Source organism: Anas acuta, chromosome 4, assembly GCF_963932015.1.
Source record: "Anas acuta chromosome 4, bAnaAcu1.1, whole genome shotgun sequence".
Taxonomy (NCBI): Eukaryota; Metazoa; Chordata; class Aves; order Anseriformes; family Anatidae; genus Anas; species Anas acuta.
Window position 1 is genome coordinate 26,513,188 of NC_088982.1, and position 13,510 is coordinate 26,526,697.

Consider the following 13,510-nt stretch of genomic DNA (forward strand, 5'->3'; position numbering starts at 1 on the left):
ATTTTTATATTACACGGTCTCTCATCTGCTGCCACTCTTGGGTCAGGTTTGACAGTGAGCTATTTGAGGTGCCAGCCTTGAAATAACCTGTGCGTAACCAGATTTCATTTAACACTGTTGCAGACCGAACTCCCCATTTCTCTTTTGAGAAGGATTTTACAGACAGTTCAAATCCCAAAATAAAAACCCCACATTTCCCACTATTGGCTAAATGTTGTATATTAAAGTCTTCTTCAGTGACCACTACTGGCTTCTCTAGACTTTCCTCGTGATAACAAAACAGGTGACTCAGGACCATCCTTTTCATATATTGATTCAGCACTGGATTTATTCTTCCTTGTACTAATTTCAGTGTCAGACTACTCGGTAGTATTCTTCATTACCACAGATCATTACACATTAACCTTGCTAGAAAGCACCACAAAACCAACACTGAAGAATATAAATCATCAACCTTGTGTATTAACATAATCCTTGCAATTCAAGTTTCACTGAAAAAAAGTTCCACTCATCTGATTATTTTTGAACTGGTTTGAAATACGCGTAATGTATATAATCTCAGAGTAAATAGAAATTCTAATTAAGCTCCCTTCAGTGAGGACTGTGTTTAGTTCATATTGTGTATAGAGCTGTTTGACTCTACATCAAAACCACTTCAGAATGAATCATTTAAAGGCTTCCTAGACACATACATATAGGCTCATTTTTAACAGCCTGTGTTATACAGCATAAAAACACAGCTAGCATCATTTTCAGTAGACATCAATACCAGAAAGTAAAAGACTGCAGATCACCAGCCAGTGTATCTGAAACAGAAATGATACATACAGGTCAAAGCAAAGAGTATGGATCTCCAGGAGCTCTTTCAGCTTCTTAAGCTTACCACATAGCCAGTGTACCCCTCTGGCAAATTTTTCTTCCACTAAACTTTTGAGCTAGATTCTTCATAAAGTAGAATATGTCAGAGGGAAGGGGACACAACAAATGTCAACGTCATATCCCAATAAATTTCACAGAGAAGTTAAAAACCAAAACAAAGTAAAACAAAAACTTGTAAATACAGTTACAAAATTTTCCAGTTCTTTCCAAAGAACTTGGAAACTTCCCTTGGAAACTTCCCTTGCTTATGACAGACACCTCTTAATGCTGTATGTCAGCTCAAAGTCCCCAGAGCAGGTCATGTTCTTGTCATCCCACTCACCAGCATTTCTTACTTCCCAGCAAACTGTGATGTGCAGGAAAAAGGTATATGTACTGTTGCAGTCCGTGAGATGTTTCTTCTTTACTCCATCTCTTTTTAAAGCTGTTTGTTAGTTCACACATTAACACTAATTGCAGCAGCAGAGGCATCAGATGTGGAAAGCCAGTTCCCTGCAATAACAAAGTTCCAAAACATTTAGAGCTGTATAAGGTAATAAGGCAGAAAGCAGCTAATGCAGCATGCAGTGTGGTAGCAGAATGTGTGAAGCATTACAGCTTAGATAAACCCATTCAAACCTAATTCACCTTTCGGGTGATCTCAATAAACAGTTCCATCAGTGCATAAACATGTATAGATGAAGGTGATTATGCAAGTTAGAAAGGCCAAATTCTCCTCAGTAGATATAGTGTCTGCACAAACACACAGAATTTAACACACTTAAGAACTGCAGACTTTTAATAGATGATACAGTGATAAAATTCACAGAATGGTTGAGTTGGAAGGGACCTCTGAAGGTTATCTGGTCCAACACCCCTTCTCAGGCAAGACTACCCAGAACATGCCCAGGACCATGCCCAGACAGCTGCTGAAGATCTCCAAGGAGATATCCACCACCACCTTCCTGGACAAGCTGTTCTTCATCTTCATCACCTACACAGTAAAGAAGCATTTCCGGATGTTCAGAATGAACCTCCTTATTTCCAGTTTGTGTCCATTGCCTCTTGTCCTGTCACTGGGCACCACTAAAAAGAACCTGGCTCTGTCCTCTTTGCAATAGGAGAGGTGCTGCAGTCCCTTCGTCATTTTCACAGCCCTTCACTGGACACATTCCAGTACGTCTATGTCTCTGTGGTACTGAGGAGCACAGAATCAGACACAGTGCTCCAGGTGTGACCTCATCAGGGCTGTGCAGAGAGGAAGTATCACTTCCCTCAACCTGCTGCCAATACTCCTCCTCATTCAGCCCAGGATATCATCTGGCCATCTTTGCAGCAAGGACACATTTCAGGCTTGTGTTCAACTTGGTGTCCACCAGACTCACAGGTCTTTTTCTGCAAATCTGCTTTCCAGCCAGGCAGCCCCCAGCATGTACTGGTGCCTGGGGTTGTTCCTCTTCATGTGCAATTCCCTTCATTGAACTTCAGGAGGTTCCTGTTGGCCCATTTCTCCAGCCTTTGCAGGTCCCTCTTCATGTCTACACGACTCACTGGCATATCAGCCACTCCTTCCAGTTTTGTGTCATCAGCAAAGTTGCTGAGGGTACACTGTGCCTCATCATTCAGATCATTAATGGAGACACTGAATGGGAATGGACCCCATTAGTGACCTGGGGTACCAAAGTAGTTACTGGCCTCCAGCTAGATTTCATTCATCTGATCTCTGGGCCATCTGTTCAGCTAATTTTGAATGCACCACGCTGTTCACCCAGCCCATACATCAACAGCTTCTCTACAAGGATCTTTTGGAAGACTGTCCAGGCCTTACTGAAATCAAGGTAGACAATATACTCTGCTCTCCCCTCCCATTTATTTCCTGTGTTTCTGATTCCTCTCATGCCTGTTTGAAAGCAAAACACAGTGTATTCCCCTCAGCTATAGTGCAGATGTAACAGAGCCCACATAAATGATATAGTTGGAGGGTCTACCTAACTATAATTTTCCAACATCCTTGTCTAAATTTTCCATGGGTTATAGCCTAATGTGGTACCTATGCATTAGCAGAATTCCCTCCACTTTGTTCTTATTGGCTTGTGGAACCATGAACATCCTGGCTTTTTCAGACCTTTTCCAGCACTTCCTCATTCTACAGGGGAATTCATCAATTTAAACCAAAAGGTGTCACTACAAGGTTTAAAAACCTTCTGTTTTATATATATATAGATAGATGATAGATTAGATAGATAGATAGATAGATGTGTGTGTGTATGTATGTATATATATATATATATATTTGCTTGTCAAGGTCCCTCTTGACATATAACACTCCCTGAAGCTACCCTACAGTGGAGAGCTAGCATTCAGTTAAGAAATTTGCAATTCTTTGATGCAAATCAGAGGGAAGTTATATATGTATGCACATACACATACACACTAATTTTCTACTGTAGGGTAGCCGCAGGGAGTGTTTTAAGTAATAGATGATAATTGAGTTGAGATTAGCTGCTATATCAAAACTACTTTAAAGGATGAGAAGGCAGTTTCCTTACTAAGCAATTCAAAAATCACTTGGGATCACAAGTCTACCAAAAACTCAAGCAAAAGATATGCAAAACCCCTATGTGCTTCAGAGAAGCCCCATGCCAACTGTTCTCCAGGCAATGACAAGCAAGACTTTGTCTTGGTTTTGAAGCAAAACAGTCTCAGAAAAGATACTGACAACAAAGATGGTGTTTCTAGTACCAAGAGCTATAGCTTTCATAAGGATTCAGCTGGTATGCCTTGGCAGATGGTAGAGTAATAGGATGATTCCAGTATTTGGGTTCTAGTCCCTCATTTCCAGGCTGAGGACATTATACTGTTTGCAGTCTTACTTTGTCTCCAATTTCCAGACATTTACACATTCTGGAAAATTAGCAGCAAAGGAAATATTCTACAGATTTAATTTTTCATTTCCATTCCTTTCTGCTTCACAAATTGCTGCTGCAAAGAAAACTAAAAGCACCTTCAAGAGACATACCCCTTCTCTATAGTGATTTGGACATTTCATTTCTTACACCAATTACTGAGTGACATTTTATATATTGCAGTATAATAACTATAGTACTTTAAAGAGCACAATTAATTAAGCCTCAGAACAGCCCTTTGAAATAGTCAAGATTTATTATATTACAGGTGAGTGAACTGAGGCATAGAGAAGTTAGGATCAAGAAGAAACATTAGAAATACTTAGTATGAGGTCACCACAATCATTCTTGCACTGATACTGTCATTTTCAACTCTTTGCTTCTAATGGCTTATTAATTTGCAAGAAGATATTCAAGGTTTTCTGTTAATTTAGCAAGGGGACATATTTTAAGTTGTTAGTTAAAATGCCTCTTTTTTTTTTTTTTTTTTCCATTCAGAGTTTAGCATATAGCTTGACGGTCCACATCTTCGGCAACTGAAGACATCGGGCACAGATGACTTAGGAAGGTCATTCAGGAAACAAAAAAAATAATGAATTTTGGAATTCATATGCATCAGAAATGCATGGGATGGAGGATAAAAATCTGTCAGATTTATCAGCCTTACCTGTCACCCGTACAGTTAATCTGATTATTCTCATGACATATTTTAGCAGCAATACATCCATAACAAGTCCAGCCAGACTATGTCTTGCAAAACAAACCACCGAAAGCATGAAAAGAATCATTATGTTATAAATAGTAGGAGGGAAAAAAAGTCTAGTATGTCTTAACAACACATATAAACTAGGGCATTAAAGCAAGGCATGGTGGATGAAGATGCCTATGCACATTTAAAAAAAAAAAAAAATCAGCATTTTTTGGGCTAGAATGATTTTTATTTCACAAGAAATGGGATTTTATTTGCAATAACAGTATGATGTTGGAAGCATGAAAACAAGCATGGATTTTAATGAAGCTTAACCTCTGGATTTTTTAACCTCCTTTAACCACCAGAGCTTTTTTCTTTCTTTTTTTTTTTTTTTTTTTTTAATACATTCTGCAGCTCATCTCATGAGACCAGGACCACTCTCCCCATCTGACTCATCAACTGTTTGCTCTGGTGTTGCTCTGCTACTGTCTGTCAAACTGTCTCCAGACAAACCATTTGACAGCTCATTTTATAAGGGTTAAAAGGCACACGGAGGTTCTGTTTTTGTTTTTGACAGACAGCAAATAGCCTGGAAACAAATATTCACTTATGCCAGTGCCTCCAGTTTGTCTTAAACAGTCAACTCACACAAAAAGTAGGAAAGTCTCAACAGCAGAAAAATATCAAAAAGGTTTTGGGTACAAATACTCACTATTTTGCACTAAAAATATATGAACTAACCAATAAAGGAAGAGATTAAGAAGTACAGTAAGAATTAAGCCATTACACTCAAAACAAGGAATAAATACTTTCAACATGTCACATTGACAGCAGGTACAAGATATTACTGTCCAAGAAATGACTTGTCCCCATAAGCAACAGCAGCAAACACCGGTCACCTATGTCGACCTCTCTCTGAACTAATCCCCTCAGGTACAATATTCTTCAGGGCACTGTATCTGGACCTGACAGAAAGACTCGGAGTTATTCATGTTCTTAAATATAAGAGAAAGCAATAAAAACTTTCAGAATATTGTAGGATCACTGTAAAGACACTCAACTAGATTACCAAAACAAAGACATTTCATGGAAATATAACCAATATCCTGCAATCCACTGAGTAATTCAAGAATTACTCTTCAACTGCTTAAGCAATTGAGAGCCAGAAGGTACCAATATTTTCATTAGCAAGTGCCCAAAATTCTAGCAGTGTACATGGGTGAACTGCCTCACTGGTTGTTTTATGCCTGTGTCTTTTAGAGGTCTAATACACCATCATTTGAAAGTCTTGTGTGGTGTCTGTCACACTGAACCTCTTTGACAGTTTGAAAGCAGGGAATTGAATCAAGCATTTTATATATGAAACTGCCATCAGCAGGTTTGTATATGTTAGCACACAAGCTAAAGCCAATGTACATCCCCAAAAATAGTAAGCAGGTTGCTCCAGAAACAGGCTCTAACATCTGGCCAACAGGTAAGTTAGAACAATTAGAAAATTTGACTTCAAGGCAACCTCAATATAGCAGTGGGGAGGCAGCTACCGGATCCAGGGGTCCTCTTGTTTTTAAGAGGCTAATATAACCCCGAGTCATTCTAACAGGTTCAGAAAGAGTGACCTGAAGTAATGTATCTGAGAAGATTCAGTCAGAGGGAGCTCCAGCAGCAGAGGTCCACCTACAAACAGGACTCCAACATCATTACCCACCCAGCTAGGCTCACAAATGTTGGAGAAGCCATCCCCAATATCTTGACTCAAATGACATTTGACAAAAGTCCCTGTTGCATGTGTGTAGCTCAGTGTTGCCAGCTGCCTACTGGCAGCTCTCTCAGCACCTGGACAAGTATGTTTGGGATGAACAGTATGATTACATCTGAGACTTCCAACAAATCTGAATGCATAGAAAAGCGTAGAAAGAAAAAGTTGTCTCTACCTCTATAATGCCGCACTGTTTCTACCCTTGTTTCCATATTCCTTTTAGTTAAGTCTTGAAATAAGTGTTCTGACTGATTTATTTAGCAGTGCTAGAATCCACAAATGATCTCCTTGAGACTGCCTCATTATCTGCCATATATCCAGATTTTGTGTCCAATTGCAAGTCCTGGGTGTAATTGTAGAATACATGTTAACAATCCAGTGAATTAAGGCAAAAATAGTTGGTACCATGGTAAAAATCTAAAAAATCTACATGAAGATCTATAGTATGCTGAAGAAGAGAGACTTAAAGAAAACAAATTTCTATCAGGTCATTTTTCAGGGATTGTTTTTCTACTTTCCCATTCCAAACCATGGAAGCCTTAGAGAGTTTATCCCAGAAGAGGCTGTTGGTCATATATCAGATTCCTGATGTAATTGCCCATAGAGTGTTGTTCAGAAAACTATCCTTTGGAGAAAGCAAGAGTAATCATAGTAGAACTAGGCCAGCAATATGAAAGAAAACGCCTCAGTCATATACTAAATAAAGGATTAGTAACATTATATTCTGCAAAACAGCCAAATAAATATTAATTCATTTATGTTCTAATTTTGCTATTTCCCCCCCTCCCCCTTTTTTTTTTCCATTTGCTTGCCACAATGTCTATGAGTCCAATCCAGGGATGTTTATCACAGGGATTTGACTCAAATCTCCATAGATAGCTTTTATGACAGAGCAGAACTCAGTTACAAAGCAGTTGGTTTAACATCTACTGTCACTCAGCAGGGCAGATTACCTATTTACAGAAGGCATTTGTAAAAATCTTACAACACCATGTAGTCCTTTAGACTTCGTCATCTGGTTCAATGGAGGTGGACGGGAGGTGGCTCAGACGATTTTCCTGCATCCTTTTTTCTTCTGCTAAAGTTAATGATTGTCATCACAAAACATCACAGCTCCAGTAAGCTGGGCCCTGCCTAATTTAGAGAGATTTGCATGCTGGCAGCATTCATTTTTTATCTCCAAGAAAAATGCATTGTCAGGGAAGCTTAAAGGCTGCCTTCAATCATGACTGCAGCAGGCGCTGCTGGCCTGGGTGGCATCAAATGCAGTTGTTTGGGGGATCGGTGTGGAAGTTGTGGTTTCAGCAGCTAAAGGAACATGCAAAAACACTTTTTCAAGCTTTGTTTGAATTCCTCATTTCTTTTCTTAAATTATTTTCACCACATACCCCCTTCTCCATCCCCCCCCCCTTTTAGTTTCTGACTTTACACAAATCTTGGACTTCTTCCCTTCCACACCATGGGCGGTGCACTTGGACTCAAAGCTGGTTGTTGGGTCTTCCTCCCGGCAAGTTCCTTGTCCCACTGCACACCTGCATTTGAAAAGCAGAGGAGAAAGGGAGGTGACACAAACAAGGTGTTTTGAGGCAGAATAGAAGGAGGAACTTAATGAACGTGAAGCAATTTTGTAAAGTAGGGGAGCACACATTGGAGGGGGGAGGTAGGGAAGGTTCTTGAAAACAGTAATAAAATCTACTTGAGTATTTTATTAAGTTTTTTAAAAATAAAAAAATAAAAAAGAAAAAAGAAAAAAAAAAAAAAAGAAAAAAGAAAAAAAAAAAGAAAAAAAAAATCCAGCCAGCATGGGTTTGTGAAGAGTAGGTCCTGCCTAACTAACCTGATTTCCTTATATGATAAGATCACCCGTATGGTGGACCAAGGGAAACCAGCTGATGTGATTTTTTTGGACTTCAGCAAGGCTTTTGACACGGTTTCCCATAGGATCCTACTGGACAAAATGTCCACCATACAGCTAAATAAAAACATCATACGATGGGTGAGCAATTGGCTAACGGGCAGGGCCCAAAGGGTTATGGTAAATGGGGCTGCGTCAGGCTGGCGGGCGGTCACCAGTGGGGTCCCTCAAGGCTCCATTTTAGGGCTGGTACTTTTCAATATTTTTATAAATGATCTGGATGTAGGAATAGAAGGTATTTTGAGCAAGTTTGCTGATGACACCAAACTTGGAGGAGTTGTTGACTCTGTTGAGGCTGGAAAGGCCTTGCAGAGGGATCTGGATAGGTTGGAGAGCTGGGCGATCACCAACCGCATGAAGTTCAATAAGAGCAAGTGCCGGGTCCTGCACCTGGGACGGGGAAACCCTGGCTGCACGTACAGACTGGGCGATGAGACGCTGGAGAGCAGCCTAGAAGAGAGGGATCTGGGGGTCGTGGTAGACAGCAAGTTGAATATGAGCCAGCAGTGTGCCCTGGCAGCCAGGAGGGCCAACCGTGTCCTGGGGTGCATCAAGCACGGCATCGCTAGTAGGTCAAGGGAGGTGATTGTCCCGCTCTACTCTGCACTGGTGAGGCCTCACCTCGAGTACTGTGTGCAGTTCTGGGCACCACAGTATAAAAAGGACATGAAACTGTTGGAGAGTGTCCAGAGGAGGGCTACGAAGATGGTGAAAGGCCTGGAGGGGAAGACGTACAAGGAACGGCTGAGGGCGCTGGGCCTGTTCAGCCTGGAGAAGAGGAGGCTAAGGGGAGACCTCATCGCAGTCTACAACTTCCTCGTAAGGGGGTGTCGAGTGGCAGGAGACCTTTTCTCCATTAACACCAGCGACAGGACCCGCAGGAACGGGGTTAAGCTGAGGCAGGGGAAATTTAGGCTTGACATAAGGAGGTGGTTCTTCACAGGGAGGGTGGTTGCACACTGGAACAGGCTCCCCAGGGAAGTGGTCACTGCACCGAGCCTGTCTGAATTTAAGAAGAGATTGGACTGTGCACTTAGTCACATGGTCTGAACTTTTGGGTCGACCTGTGCGGTGTCAAGAGTTGGACTTGATGATCCTTAAGGGTCCCTTCCAACTCAGGATATTCTATGATTCTATGATTCTATGTCCTTTTCTAAACTCCTACTTTTTCTGTGCTTTTTCCTTCAAGGGCTGAAGTTCAGGTTTTCACTGAAGCTAATGGGAGTTTGGGCAGCACAGGGAGTGCTTCATGTGGGAGAAATCTGCACTAAATCAGTAAACACCCTTTAGGACCTCACTAGGGGACACTTGGCAAGTCTAGCTTTCCTTCTGACAGACTTATGTTGGTAAAGAATAATTTACTTGTAGATGAAGTGCAGTTGTGCTAAAACAAATTTCTGATGCATTTTATACTTCTTAGTTTCTCATGAATGACCAGATTGTGCCTGTCACTACTACAGATGTGTGGAAGGGCAGAAGGCACAAAGCATCCTTCCAGTTCTCCCAAGCAACGGGACCACCTTCAGATTAACAGCTACTCCTGGAGTTGCCTCCTGGAGTTGCCTCTCTCCACAGAGAGACAACAAGCCTTCTCCTTCTATAGTAGACCTTAGACCAGAACCAACATGTAGCCTCATATGCTGAGACTCATACAGATGCAATAGTAAGCAGTATTCTCACGGGGAGCCAGTAACAGCCAGGGCTTTTACTTTACTTGTCTGAGATGTGGCGGTTTCTTACACACATGCTTCATCTCAGATGTCTCTCTCTTTTCTGCTTCAGGTCTACTTTCTCCATATACACAGATACAGGATTTTAGTCTGCCTGTGGTGGACAAGTGATCAAGCAAAATTGGTCTTTTGTTTGGTGGGTTGGTGAAAATATACAAAAGACAGGAACAAAAGAAAATGCAGAACTCATGCAAGGTAGCCAAAGAGGCACTTTGTCTTACAAACATCAGAAGGTGATGTTAATTGAACACAAATTAATGACAGTAAAGAAAGCTGACACATATTGAACTCAAATAAAAGAACAGTTCACCATGCTAAACTCTATTACACTATTAGACTACAAGATAATTTTTTTTTTTTGCATGTAATAATCAGTATCAACACAAAATGTTTTTAATGCTTTAAACTACTAGAAAGAATGTGTATTCCTGTCCAAGCCTTAGAAAAGATTTCTAGTCCTGCACCACCCCAACACTTGTTAGGATCAAATAAATTGAAGCAGCAATTCCCATGGCACTTCTGTGGCTACCATACATCCAACCAACAAGTCACTGAAGGAGCACACCAAGGACTTTTTACAAACTCAGCAAGATCATTGGGAAGAAAAATTCAACAGAAATATATATCTGGGTCCTGTATTTATTAATTGCATCCAGGTGGAAGTGAAAGAAGAGGAAGAATAAATGTGGCAGAAGTAGCAGAAGCACAGGGGTATTTTGCTTTTTGTTTTGATTTAATTTAATAATAATAGCAGTGATGATGGTACATTTTTAGTTAAAAAAAAAAAGTCCAACCAGAAGCCAAAAGAGAATTTTACCCTCAGAGGCATTTGTGTGCTGTCAAAAAGTAAAACCCTAACAAAAAGCACTGAAACTTTATATAGCAAACATGTGATTGGGACTCCCCAAATGCCATATGAGGGCCTGAAAAACATCAAAGCAATGACTCCCTCACACCAGGAGACCACAAAGCCACTCAGTTCAAATAATCTGTTTCCATTATTTATGGCATTCATCAGATATACTGAGTGCTTTCCAACACATTGCAGATGTGCCAGTGTACTCACTGTCATCAGCAGAGCAGCAGACACCTGCCTGATGGACACGGCCACCCTGTTGCCCACCCCACTTTCCAGTCCATGAATGGCCTTTGCCACATGCTCTTGCTGTAAGGAGATCATCCTGGCTCAGAATTTCTCCAGCTCATCTGGGCTTGCTCCAAAATGAAACTAATGGATGCAGTAAAGCACTGTCCATTCCACTAGATCTTCCAGTTGGGATGACTGGTAGACCAGGAGTAATGAGAATACAACGAGGCAGACCTGCTCCAATGTGCTGATTGAGCCAGCCATATATCACAGGCAAAATTTCAGTTCCTTGCCCATTAGACCTCTGGACATTTGTACACATTCCTTTGGTTTTACTTGGAGGTCCACTGTGAGCCAGGGGTCTGGCTGTGGACTCTATTATACACATCCACAATGCTGTTTCCCATTAAGGTGCTGGAATTAAATTAGGAGAACAGAAGAAGTAGGAAGAAGACCTAACTGTTTGAACATCACATAAATTTGTCTTATAGCAACACTGATGGAAGTATAAATATTTTCTACTTTCATACTCAAGAGGAATTACAGTCATTCACCAAAGCTAACGCTGCCTGGGGAAAATGTTGGATCCATTGAAGGAAAGCCTGTTAGGAATACATAATTGGAACGTCATTCTTTTGATTTTTCTAGGCTGCTGTAGTCCCTTATGTAAGGGGAAAAGGACTGCCAAGGGTACCCTTTCCATGCAGCATTTTTCAATTTATGTGAAGAGAAGCTCTCACAATGAATCTACGTTTTAAAGCATACGTCTTTAGGCTGAGAGCTTTAAACTTTTCTTAAGTCTGTAGGGGTGGGGGGGAGACAAGTGCTAGCTAGAATTAAATGAAAAACCTAGGAAGACTCCTGAATGAGTATTTGTCAATGAAAATTCACTCATAGGATAGAAATAAACCCAAGTTTTAAAAATCTCACCCTATTTAGTCAATTGCAAATCTAATCTAATAATTATCTATTTTCATAGTTTTAACTCCTAAAATTTAACATGAGGAACATATCATGTTCTGGATGCCATGAGGGGAGAGCGGTGGATGTCATCTACCTTGACTTTAGCAAGGCTTTTGATACTGTCTCCCATGACATCCTACTAGCAAAGCTGAGAAATTGTGGGATAGATGAGTGGATGGCAAGGTGGGTTGAGAACTGGCTGACTGGCTGAGCTCAGAGGGTGGTGATCGGCGGAGCAGAGTCTGGCTCCCGGGTACAAGAAAGACAGGGATATCCTGGAAAAAAAAGTCCAGCAGAGGGCCACAAAGATGATACAGGGCCTGGAGCATCTTCCCTATGAAGAAAGGCTGAGAGACCTGGGTCTGTTCAGCCTGGAGAAGAGAAGACTGAGAGGGGATCTCCTCAGTGTATATAAATATCTGAAGGGTGGGGGACAGAAGGATGTAGCCAACCTCTTCTCAGTGGTTTGTGGGAATAGGACAAGGGGCAATGGCTGCAAGTTAGAACACAGGAAGTTCCGCACTGACATGCGAAGGAACTTCTTCACGGTGAGGGTGACGGAGCACTGGGACAAGCTGCCTAGGGAGGTTGTGGAGTCTCCTTCTCTGGCGATATTCAAGGCCTGTCTGAACGCCTACCTGGGCAGCCTGCTCTGAGGAACCTACTTTGGCAGGGGGGTTGGACCCAATGGTCCTTTGAGGTCCCTTCCAACCCCTACGGTTCTGTGATTCTGTGATCATAATGCTTATTAAAGATAAACAAAACAATGTGTTCAAGTAAACAACACACTTTATAGGTCTGGCCATGTGTCAGTGATGGGACAGAGCAATCCGTTGGCAATATACTCCAGTTTTCAGGATCAGTGAAGCTTTTGTCAGGGAAATATTAGCCAAATGAATGGCAATGAACTTGCCTTTATGCTGTATGAAAAGAAGTAAAATGAATCCATGAAGAACATTACATAAAACGTAACCTTGTCCCATCACTTTTCTGTAGTGTTACTTCTTCCTTCATCTTTGAACACAACAATTTTTTTTGAGTCTTTTATAAAAACTGTATTATTATATAATAGTATAAATAAACTTGTCATTTATATTGGTCATTCATACTGATCATTTCTATAGCCAGAAGATGTTAGGGTCTATGATGAAAACATATTTTCATATTAACATGACCAAAGGCTGAAAATGAAAGAATAAGACCATATTCCTTTAAGAGAGAGAATATTCCTATAAAGAAGAATTTTTATATTTTAAAAAAAATTGAAGAGAAAAGGGAATTCATAAGAAATATAATTTTTAGGATTTAAAATAAAAATAAGTTAGCTTAGTAATAATATTACTACTCATTGCAAAAATATCTGTGCCAAGTAGTTTTTAAATCCATTGAGAAAATGTTGAGAAATCTCCTTTTCTTCATGTGTGATGCACTATTAAACAGGGGCATTTGTTAATATTTGAGGCATGCTTTAGGATGAAATACTGCACCTTTGGAGAACTGATTATAGTCTGCAGGAGCAAAATACTTTACCCAAAGCAATGTCTCTCTGAACACTGTCTTTGGAAACACATTCCCATGATGGAAGGTAATTTTAAATCTTCCTG

The 13,510-nt window shown here is 40.7% G+C and overlaps 1 protein-coding gene and 1 long non-coding RNA gene across 5 annotated transcripts in view; one reads left to right on the forward strand and one right to left on the reverse strand.

Moving 5' to 3' along the window:
• The window catches only part of GABRB1 (gamma-aminobutyric acid type A receptor subunit beta1), a 128,038-nt gene that overhangs the window by 31,164 nt on the left and 83,364 nt on the right, over positions 1 to 13,510 (forward strand). The gene's annotated exons all lie outside the window — the stretch shown is intronic.
• Positions 301 to 13,510, reverse strand: part of LOC137855760 (uncharacterized) — a 46,075-nt gene continuing 32,865 nt past the window's right edge. Inside the window, exons 3-4 of one of the 2 annotated variants that reach the window (XR_011095923.1) lie at positions 1,202 to 1,371; positions 301 to 806 (exon numbers count right to left, since the gene is read on the reverse strand). This is a non-coding gene — a long non-coding RNA (uncharacterized lncRNA). Of the gene's footprint in view, positions 1,372 to 13,510 lie in introns of both variants that reach the window. The other variant, XR_011095922.1, reaches the window with a different exon arrangement.